At 50.3% G+C, this 11,900-nt stretch overlaps 1 pseudogene; it reads left to right on the forward strand.

The window, feature by feature from the left end:
- Nucleotides 1-944: 944 nt before the first annotated feature.
- Nucleotides 945-1,888, forward strand: LOC125532272 (annotated as a pseudogene).
- The last annotated feature ends 10,012 nt before the right edge of the window (nt 1,889-11,900 follow it).

The raw sequence follows: 11,900 nt of genomic DNA on the forward strand, positions 1-11,900 counted from the left end.
GTTTACCTGCTCATGACCCTGCATTGCGGTTTGCTGGTCAACATGCAGAGTTGGATCATAATATTCAACAGAAAAGACTTTATAACCAGAAGCGAAGGCAGGTTAGATAGAGTTAGTAAATTTTCTTCCAGATAGAAGAGGGCAGTGCATGCAATTTGTGGAGAGGGATTCTAACATGAAACAAACGTACATTCGAGCAAAATCCATTTTCACATTTACAGCATTTAGCAACAGGAACAATATTGTGTTGAGCAACAAAAATAGGATTTTCTTGAGCTCTTTTATGGTGTGCATTTCTCACATTATTTGGCCTTTTTCTTGGCAAAACTCTTGCCTGAATTTTTCTTCCTCCCATTAAAACCTAGCACTTTGGATAGCCGTTCGAAAAAAGGAAATAAACAGCAATCTTCACGTCATGAAGCAAAAGATAGAGTTTGTTTACTGAGGAAATAAGCTGGGTGGAAAAGTAGTGGGTCACTTTTGCAGAAAACATGAATGAAAAACTAGTAGATGTGTGTGTTTGTGCCTTTAGTTTTGTTATAACCAATTGGTTTTTCTAGCTCTCCTCGAGTGAATTTTGTAGCTATAAGCCTTTATAATTTTTTAACTCATGTGTGATGTGTCGTCAGTTAAATCATGTCTCTCAACTGTCAGTTTTCTTGTTTGTGTGCTTTGTACCTAAATTTATGAAATCTGAATGCCCTTATGTGTTGTGCATGAGCTATTTTGCTCAGGTAGGTACCAGCTGGTGTGCGTATCCGTTAGGCTCATACATACGGCGTGAGCCAGCAAATTCAGAAGAAAAGTACGTACAATTGCCAGCAATTGATGCTTATCTTATCGTCAGCACCGCCCGTGCTGACGTGCACGCGGAGCAGCCTACCGATCGAACTACCTCGCGTGGCGGGGCATCGTTATCTAGCTGCTGCTTATACAAGGCCACAGCCACAGTACAACTCACGCACCACCATCAACACACCCGGACGCATGCATGCACAACGGCGCTATCCATGGCTGCCTCTGCCGCCGACGGCATTGCCGAGCTTGCGATCACCTCGCTTCTCCTCAACACGCGGTTCCGCCCGTTCCATCTGAGGCAGTACGACGGGTTCTGGCTCCTGGAGGAGTTCCTCATGGACGTTCCCGCCGTCCACTCGGTCTTCGAGCCGAGGCCGTCGGACGTCCTCCTTGCCAGCTTCCCAAAGTGCGGCACCACCTGGCTCAAGGCTATCGTCTTCGCCACGCGCAACCGGGCCGAGCACCCGCCATGTGACCTCAACCACCCTCTCCGCCATGGCAACCCCCACGATGTCGTCAGGTACCTGGAGATGGCGTTCGCGCAGTCGACGGACGACAGTGGAGCAGGCGATGCGTTTGCGGCGCTCCCTTCGCCACGCGTGGTCGCCACACACCTTCCCTACTCTCTCCTGCCACGGCGCATCACCGCGGAGGAGTCCGGCTGCCGGATCGTGTACATCTGCCGGAACCCAAAGGATGCGTTCGTCTCCTCGTGGTTCTTCGCCAAGAAGGGGGCGGCCACCGTTGCACGAGCACGAGCACGAGCCGACAAGGACATGGACATGCAGCTGCAGCAGCCGCCGCCGTACACATTCGAGGAGGCGTTCGAACTGTTCTGCGATGGCATATGCGTCTGCGGCCCGCAATGGCGTCACGAGATGGGCTACTGGGAGATGAGGAGGAAGCGGCCGGAGAAGGTGCTCTTCCTCCGGTATGAGGAGATGCTCCGGGACCCGTGAGCAATGTGAAGAAGCTGGCGGAGTTCATGGCGGCCATGGCATCAATCGATGAATCAGCTTCACCAGGAAAACAATTGTCGAGCATTCAAAGTCAACTACTCCGATCCAAATTACAAGAAAAATACTAATTCAGTAATGATATCATGAATAGCCACAGGTGCAACCTACTGGCTACTGCACTACATCACAGATGTTAATCTCGCTTGAAAGCTTCAGGATGGACGCGGTAGGGATCAGCGAGGATCGACGCGGTGGGGATCGGCGGGGCGGGGCAGTACATCTCCTCTTAGCTTCTCCCAGCTCCGTGTAAGCAATCTTCTTGCCGGCAGCATTGGTCGTTGGCAGCGACGGTGGCGGAGCAGAGCGTTTCTTCCCAAGCGCTTCCTTCGGAGCGTTCGCCGGATTGACGGCGGCAGGGCCGTTTGAGATGGAAGTGATCAGCGCGGATCGGCATGCTGACGGAGCGGCGGAGGACTTGTCGGGAATTCTCCCGCTCGCTACGCCGGAAACCTTCAAGGTGGACGAGGTCAGGGTCCTCATCATCCGCGGGGCAAGGGGCCTCTTCGGAGCTTCTCCCAGGTCCAAGTAAGCGATCTTCTTGCCGGCAGCATTGGTTGTGGCGATTTTGGCGAACGGGATGAGCGCGGGTCGGTGCGGCGGCGGCGGCGGCAGCGGAGGAGAGTGTTTGTTTGCTACCCCTCCTTTCGTAGCCTTGGTCCGGTTCATGATGACAGCGCCGTTTGACGTGGAGGAGATCAGCGCCGATTGGCGTGACGACGGCGAGGGCGACGCAACGGACTTCCTCACAACTCTCTCCTTGGCCGCGTTGAGGACCGTCCTGCGGCGCTTGAGGTCACGACGGATCTGGTCGCGCAACGCCAAGGAAGAGCACTGCGCCATGAGAGCGGGCGTGCTGAAGGCTGCGCGGAGGAACGAGACGAGGGCTCGGCGAGGGTGTTTCTTGTGTTGCGCGTGCCCTGAGGGAGCCGCCCCTAGGCTTATATCCAGCGGAAGGTCGCTGAGATGGAGTCGGATTCGAAGAGGGAAGCGTGCATGTCAAGCACTGCGTCACCGAGTTGAGTTGCAAATCCTCATCTTGGAGCGATGCGTATGCTCTTTTTTTTTCTTGAGATAAGAGCGATGGGTATGTGGTTCGTGGCGTTCGGCCGCCGTGCGCTGCAAGTCGTGGGCTTAGATTAGGCCCAATACCGTCGCTGCGTGACCCGTATAAACCACCAGCCGACCTCTTTCTATTAGCGATTATATTTTTCCAATGAAGATAGCCATCCAGAGTCAGCCATAGCAACGAACGTATATGCATACATATAGAACATTTTTTGCACGAAATCTAACAACTTGAAAGGCGGCCAATTTCCTTCTCACATCAGTCGGCTATTTGCTATTCAGTCGACTATTTCTTTTCCTGAGGGACACGCACTCACAATGGACTTTTGTATTCGCCAGTTGCCTAAAAACAATTTTTGTAATGATATGCTCACTGCCTGGTACACGGGCCTGGTAAGGGTGTTTGAGGATGTTGAGACTTGAGGAGTATCGTCGGTTATTTTTTTAAAACAAGGCAAAAGATTTGCCATTTCATTGAATAAGATAAGAAACAAGTTTTAAAACAAAGCCGCAAAGCGGCGATAATAAAAGAAAGAACTACTCTCGCGGCATTACAATACCCAACTGTTTCGCACTGGCCAAAACCCAAAAAAGACACCTTCTCTTTAATCTTGGAAATGAGAACCATCGAAGGGACGGCATTGCGTTCGGTCCAAATTTCCTATGAGATGAGCATCATCAAAGAGGCTAGCGCCTTGGGAGATCCAACCCGAGTGTGTATGTTATTGGTCCATCAATCTCTCACCGAGGCCCTCGTCGCCCAGGTGGCCGTGTTGACATGGTGCAATCCAAGTCACGGAATAATATCATTCCACACCCGAAGAGTGAATCGGCATTGGAAGACGAGATGACATAGCCCGATCAGAGATCTTGTATTTCCACCGGAGTGCATAAGCTCGTCGTTGAAGCTGTCTGTACCAACCGCCTTTATCCGTCTACCGATGCCTCGATAGCTGTATCTCTGGAGGAGACAACGAAAGACAAAGACATTGCATACCTCCTGCCTCCCGCTACTATCGCACCATCTCCGATCCAACAACAACATGCTAAACTTGACACCTCCGCCAGAGTCGTCGTGCATCATCTGCCGGTAGCAGGCAGGACTTGACGTCTCCGTATAAGATGTCGTGCATAACATCCGCCGGTGGCTTCACCTGCCGACGACAGGTACCGCCTGACAACTCCGAGAGAGGCTCATGTGTCACCTGCCGAGCCGCATCGAACCCGGTCTGTTGATGGAGGTGACGTCCCGTACCGCCACCAGCCTCAAAAGGCCGTCACCATCTCGAGATCCGGACTCCGAGTCGCCCACACGACCCCGGAGTCCGCCGCCGTTGATGAAGAGGGGCCGCCGCCCCGATTCCGGGCGCTACAGGGAGGACCCATCGTCGCGCCAGCTACTATCGTCGTCCATACAACGGCCACCGCCGCCGCGATCCCGCATCAAGCGCCATCGATGCCGGAGGAAGCTCCGGCCGCCACGCGCGTCCTGCGATGAGCCCGGACACGGGATCCCATGATCCGCCGCCACCGGCGTCGCCACAAGGACCCACCACCTGGCCCGTCATCCCCGGTCATTTACCTTTATATAGCCATTTATCTTTATATATTGTACAAAAACAGTTTTCAAACTAGGTGAACATATTGTTATATTGTGTTTTCTTAAATCTCACAGATATATTTTTAAATCATGCGAACATTTATCTTTAAATGTCACGGGCATTATTTTGAATGACAGGAACCTTTTTCCAAAATTATATGTACATTTTTCTACATTGTATTTTTTTTTGGAATGTGACGAACATAATTTTTTACATTGTGTAAACACTTCTTTACAGATATCATTAACCTTTTTGTCACATTATAGTTTTTGGATAGTATCAACATTTTCTAAAAGTTACGTGGACATTATTTTAGCACTGCATGAACTGTTTTTAAATGTATGATGAATGCTTTAAAAAAATGAGTAAATTAATTTCTAATATACAATCATTTAGAGTATTTCCAATATATCATGTAAGAACAAAATATTTCCACTTTATAAACAAAAGAAAAACAACAATAATCAAACTAGAGGTTACCCTCGGGCGAGTGCATGCTCTGTCTTTGCAGCATGCCAGACAACGACGCAGAGGGGTCGAAGCGACTGGGCCGGACCACCGGGCGCAAAGTGAGTTGTTTCTTTTTTGTAGCAGGCCACATGGAAATCCAAAAAAAGGACGATCAAGCAAGGAATCCTTACCTAATAATAAAGCGCCAAGTGCTTTTTGCCGAACGTCGTCAACAATTTTGCATGAAAGTCCCTTTGTTCATCAGAATTCAACCAGTGGTTCTATTTTTAAGTGGCTAATCCAAAAAACGATTTGTTCTTACAAAAAAAACCTTGCTGGGCCTAGCGAGCTAAGTGGCCCATGCGGCGGATGAATGGGTGCTTCTGTCAGCCATCCTCCTCCCAAGCAAGAGGCGGCGCTTGGTTGGTGGTCTGGGCGGTGGATTCGGCGGCAGGGCGGACGGATCGAGGCGAAGGAACACGAGGCCGGCGGAGAGGTGCTGGGCCGAAGGTGGGGCGAGCTCCAAGGCGGCCCAAGCGGCGGATGAATGGGCGCTCCTCTCGGTCCTCCTCCTCTCGATCGTAGGACAGGCAGGTGGCGCTTGGTTGGTGGTCTGGGCGGTGGATCTGGTGGCGGGGTGGACAGACCGAGCCGGAGGAGCACAAGGCTGGTGGAGAGTTGGCGGGCCGGAGGCGGGGCAAGCTCCAAGGTGGCGGGGTTGTTCCATGGCGACTCCGTTCCCTAGAGAAAAAAAGATTAGAAATAGAGAGGAGAAGAAGATGAAGGGAAAAACCGAGAGAGAGAAAACTTACCCCTTCGATCACGAGGACATGATGGTTAAATTAAAAACTAACCAACTTGTTTCGTAAATCACTCAATCAACCACTAATTCACGTACATTCGCCCACCGGAGGTGGAGCGCATGGGCGATCTTGGATGACTGCAGCAAGTGGAAGGTGTCGGCAATAGGAGGCTCGTGCCAACAAACACGATGGGAATGGCACACAACAGCGCACGGCTCAGCATGGCTGGAGAACGTTATCAGTGTCCGTAGTGCTGAAGGAAACATGCCCTAAAGGCAATAATAAAGTTGTTATTTATATTTCCTTATATCATGATAAATGTTTATTATTCATGCTAGAATTGTATTAACCGGAAACTTAGTACATGTGTGAATACATAGACAAACAGAGTGTCACTAGTTTGCCTCTACTTGACTAGCTCGTTGAATCAATGATGGTTATGTTTCCTAACCATAGACATGAGTTGTCATTTGATTAACAGGATCACATCATTAGAGAATGATTTGATTGACTTGGCCCATCCGTTAGCTTAGCACGATGATCGTTTAGTTTGTTGTTGTTGCTTTCTCCATGACTTATACATGTTCCAATGACTATGAGATCATGCAACTCCCGAATACCGGAGGAACACTTTGTGTGCTACCAAACGTCACAACGTAACTAGGTGATTATAAAGGTGCTCTACAGGTGTCTCCGATGGTGTTTGTTGAGTTGGCATAGATCGAGATTAGGATTTGTCACTCCGATTGTCGGAGAGGTATCTCTGGGCCCTCTCGGTAATGCACATCAATATAAGCCTTGCAAGCAATGTAGCTAATGAGTTAGTTCCAGGATGTAGCATTACGGAATGAATAAAGAGAATTGCCAGTAACGAGATTGAACTAGGTATTGACATACCGATGATCGAATCTCGGGCAAGTAACATACCAGTGACAAAGGGAACAGCGTATATCGTTATGTGGTTTGACCTATAAAGATCTTCATAGAATATGTGGGAGCCAATATGAACATCCAGGTTCTGCTATTGGTTATTGACCGGAGACGTGTCTCGGTCATGTCTACATAGTTCTCGAACCCGTAGGGTCCGCACGCTTAATGTTCGATGACGATCGGTATTATGAGTTTATGTTTTTTGATGAATCGAAGGTAGTTCGGAGTCCCATATTTGATCACGGACATAAGGAGTAGTCTCAAAATGGTCGAGACGTAAAGATCGATATATTGGAAGCCTATGTTTGGATTTCAGAATGGTTCCGGATGAGTTCGGGCATTTTCCGGAGTACCGAGAGGTTACCGGAACCCCCCAGGGAGTATATGGGCCTTATTGGGATTTAGGGGAAAGAGAGAGGGGCTTCCTACGGCAGGCCGCTCGCCCCCCAAGGCCTAGACCGAATGGGACTAGGGGGGAGGGGCGGCGCCCCCTCCTTCCTTCTCTTCTCTCCTTCCCTTCCTTCTCTCCTACTCCTATTTGGAAAGGGGGGAATCCTACTCCCGGTTGGAGTAGGATTCCCTAGGGAACAACGTATATCGTTATGCAGTTTGACCGATAAAGATCTTCGTAGAATATGTGGGAGCCAATATGAACATCCAGGTTCCGCTATTGGTTATTGACCAGAGACGTGTCTCGGTCATGTATACATAGTTCTCGAACCCGTAGGGTCCGCACGCTTAACGTTCGGTGATGATCGGTATTATGAGTTTATGTGTTTTGATGAACTGAAGGTAGTTCGCAGTCCTAGATGAGATCGGGGACATGACGAGGAGTCTCGAGATGGTCGAGACGTAAATATCGATATATTGGAAGCCTATGTTTGGACATCGGAATGGTTCCGGATGAGTTTGGGCATTTTCCGGAGTATCGGGAGGTTACCGGAACCCCCCGGGGAGTATATGGGCCTTATTGGCCTTTAGGGGAAAGAGAGAGGGGCTGCCTAGGGCAGGCTGCGCCCCCCAAGGCCTAGTCCGAATTAGGCTAGGGGGAGGGGCGGCGCCCCCTCCTTCCTTCTCTTCTCTACTTCCCTTCCTTCTCTCCTACTCCTACTTGAAAAGGGGGGAATCCTACTCCTGGTGGGAGTAGGACTCCCTAGGGCGCGCCATAGTAAAGGGCCGGACCTCCCCCTCCTCCGCTCCTTTATATACGGGGAAGGGGGGCACCCATAGACACACAAGTTGATCATTGATCTCTTAGCTGTGTGCGGTGCCCCCCTCCACCATAATCCACCTCGGTCATATCGTAGCGGTGCTTAGGCGAAGCCCTGTTCCGGTAGTATCATCATCACCATCATCACACCGTCATGCTGACGAAGCTCTCTCTCGACACTCTGCTGGATCATGAGTTCATGGGACATCACCGAGCTGAACGTGTGCAGATCGCAGAGGTGTCGTACCTTCGGTGTTAGGATCGGTCGATCGTGAAGACGTACGACTACATCAACCGTGTTGTCATAACGCTTCCGCTTACGGTCTACGAGGGTACGTGGACAACACTCTTCCCTCTCGTTGCTATGCATCACCATGATCTTGCGTGTGCGTAGGAATTTTTTTGAAATTACTGCGTTCCCCAACAAGTGCATAGTAGGGCGTCGAGGTATATGTACACTTTCCCAAAGTTCCATTATGCTCTTTCATACATTTTGAGAGGGGGAGGGTTGTACCCTTCCCTCTCTTTCTCCGTCTCTTTCTTTGGAATGGCGTGCGTCGGAGTGACAGTGCACGGTCACGCGGATGACATTGATTGGCACTGGATCTGCACCATTGAGTAGAGCGGCGGCTCGTGTTGAGCAGGCCGGCGACACTTTGGCCCTCTATTTTTCTCGCTGGTTCCTGACCCGCTAGCTTCTGACATGATAGATGACGCGTTAAGTTTATTCTCCCTGTGTAACGCACGAGCATCTCTACTCCTAATGGAGTAGTTGGTAGTCTCGCTTCTAGTTTTTTTTCATCCCACCTCCCTTGGTTTTTTTGGTACCTCCTCCCACCTTCGCTGTTTTTTTTCATAGATTTTTTTTCGTCCCCTTGCCCACTTCATCGGTTTATTTTTGCGTCATCCTCTCACACAACGAAAGAAATCTGAACAGATTAGAACTTTCCATACTAGCACAAGTTATTTAGTAATGTAGAATCAATCACGAACAATCTCTAAAGATCAAATCTAAATTAATTAACCTTCCCTTAAATCACTCAATCACATTAATTAGAAAAAAAATAATTGATTTTTGGAAAATCGCTCAATCACATTAACCTTACCTTAACTCACGGATGGTAATCAATCTCCAAACAAAGGAAACAATACATCGAGGGAGCAGTAAATAAACTCCCTTTCTTATGACATGTATATGATCTTCCCTTCCCTCTCCGTTGTCGAGCGTTCTTGATTCTCGAGGCCGATGCTTGGGCTATGTCACTGGGTCGCGACGGTGCCGAAGGACGAGGACGGCGAGGCCAGGTGCCGCGGCACCGTGTTGGCCGCGGCCGGTGAAGGGGGCGAAGAAGGGCGGCTTCCCTGGCCCTGACCTTGGCCGTGGCCCTGGGAGTTGGTGCGGTGGAAGCGGCACTTGAAGGACCCGGCGTGGGTGGCCGGCGCGCAGACATACTTGGAAGCGGGCCCGTGGCCCGCGCCGGACGGCGTGGACGCCGACCCGAGCCACCTCCTCCGCCTATTCTTGGAGCTGTGGCTGGCCGATTTACATGAAATTAATTCCCTCAGTTGTGGTGGCAAATATAATACACATAATCCATATTGTTATGCACTAGAGTGTGTGTGTGTGTGTGTGTGAAATAGATAGATTATGGCCCCTGAAAGGATCGATATGGTTGACTAGAGGGGAGGGGGTGAATAGGCAACTAACAATTTTTAGCTTTTCTTTAACAATTTAAACTTTGCATCAAAGTAGGTTGTCTAGATATGCAACTAGGCGAGCAACCTATATGATGCAACAAGGATAGGAACACAAGCAAGCAAGTGATATGATACAAATAAGCTTGCACAAGTAAAGGCACGAGATAACCAAGAGTGGAGACGGTGGAGACGAGGATGTGTTACCGAAGTTCCTCCCCTTTGAGAGGAAGTACGTCTCCTTTGGAGTGGTGTGGAGGCACAATGCTCCCCAAGAAGCCAATAGGGCCACCGTATTCTCCTCACGCCTTCACACAATGCGAGATGCCGTGATTGCACTATTGGTGCCTTGGAGGCGGCGAACGAATCTTTACAAACAAGGTTGCGGCAATCTCCACAACTCAATTAGAGGCTCCCAACGACACCATGAAGCTTCACCACAATGGACTATGGCTCCGCAGTCACCTGAACCGTCTAGGATGCTCAAACACCCAAGAGTAACAAGATCCGCAAGGGATTAGTGGGGGGAATCAAATTTCTCTTGGTGGAAGTGTGGATCGAGGCCTTCTCAACCACTCCCGAGCAAATCAACAAGTTTGATTGGCTAGGGAGTGAGATCGGGCGAAAATGGAGCTTAGAGCAACAATGGAGCTTAGGGTTGGAAGAGATAAGTCAACAGGGAAAAAGGGGACCCCTTTTATAGTGAGGGACAAAGATCCAACCGTTATCCACCTACCAGCCCGCGGCCAGCGGTACTACCGCACCAGGCAAGCGGTACTACCATGGGGCCACGCGGTACTTCCGCTTGCTTCCAAGCGGTACTACCGCAAGGTCACGTGGTACAACCGTGCAGGCCCGCGGTACTACCGCTGCACCAGCAACAGCTAGGGCAGACCTGTGGCACAAGTGCTGAGGGCGGTACTTCCGCGGACACGGTACTACCGCAAGGCAGGAACCCCCCCTCCTGCCTGGGAAGCGAGTGGATAAGGAAACATCCGTGCCTACTTCCGCTGAAAAACGGAAGAAGCAAAAACCCGACACAGTACTACCGCAGAGGGGCGGTACTACCACCTGGCAGCTGAGCACGGTACTACCGCGGAAGGAAAGCGGTACTACCGTGGTAGGCACGGATGTAAAAAATTACATCCGCCCCTACTACCGCGGGGGAGCAGTACTAGCCTGGTGGGCCACAGTAGTGCAGCTCCAGGGGAGCGGTACTACCATGGGCACCTGCGGTACTACCGCGCCGCAGCACGGTACTACCGATGGTGCCTACGGTACTACCGCTCACCTGGGAGTAGTACTACCGCAAGCCAACACAGCAGCCAGAAACAAGGTGACGAGATAACAACGGAGGAAGCTCCAAGGTGCAGGGGAAAGGTGGCGACAAGGAAGAAACGTGTACGTGATGATTCCACCCAAACCTCTCCGACGCGGACCCCCTCCTAATAGTACGGCTTTCCTATGACTCAAATCCACCAAAAAGAAACATAGAAAAGACACCGTCTTCAACAGTCTTCGAGGGGCACCCAACCGTCTTGTGCCTAGCGATGAAATGTATGGGATACTCAAGGCACACGATTAGTCCGAAAACGCATTGTCATCAATCACCAAAACACCTTAGGGATAAATATGCCCTTACAATCTCCCCCTTTTTGGTGGATTGATGACAATACAGGATTTGCACAAGGGAAATAATATTAAGTAACCGTAAACCCCTCCTTTCTAGAATATAGACGGGCTCCCTCTAGATGTGTGCCACCTAGATGAGTGCTTTGGACTGCACGACACAACATACTAGGATCAAAGCTCCCCTATATTATAGAGACAAGGCATATCTAGTAATAGGAAGGCTAACACTAGACAAGATAGCACAAACATAAGTTAACTAAGATAGATAAGAGTGCATATGTCTTACACCATATGTAGGATAAGTCTCGGAGGCACAAACCAAACAAAGGCAAACGAGGCAAACGAGGTTCAAATGACAAAGCAAACACACCAAGCACGACACAACACAAATCCCTACACTCTCTCCCCCTTTGGCATCGAGATGCCAAAAAGGCAGAGAGGACACCTACACACACGGGGTGGCTCAGGCAGAGAAGTCATCCCACTGCTCCTCGTGCTCCTCGTCAGACTCAGTGGCGGGGACGGACTCCTCGATGTCCTCCTCTGAACTGGTCCACTTGTACCCCTACTTCGCCATCTAGGCAGCCTCTGGCGTGATGACATCCTCAGAACCGCCAGAGACCTCCTTTCCAAAGAGCCTCATAACCTTCTTTGTCACGGCTGCGACTCTCCTTGTCTGCCACGTGAGTCCTGTACT

This window comes from Triticum urartu, unplaced genomic scaffold, assembly GCF_003073215.2.
Source record: "Triticum urartu cultivar G1812 unplaced genomic scaffold, Tu2.1 TuUngrouped_contig_9538, whole genome shotgun sequence".
Lineage (NCBI taxonomy): Eukaryota > Viridiplantae > Streptophyta > Magnoliopsida > Poales > Poaceae > Triticum > Triticum urartu.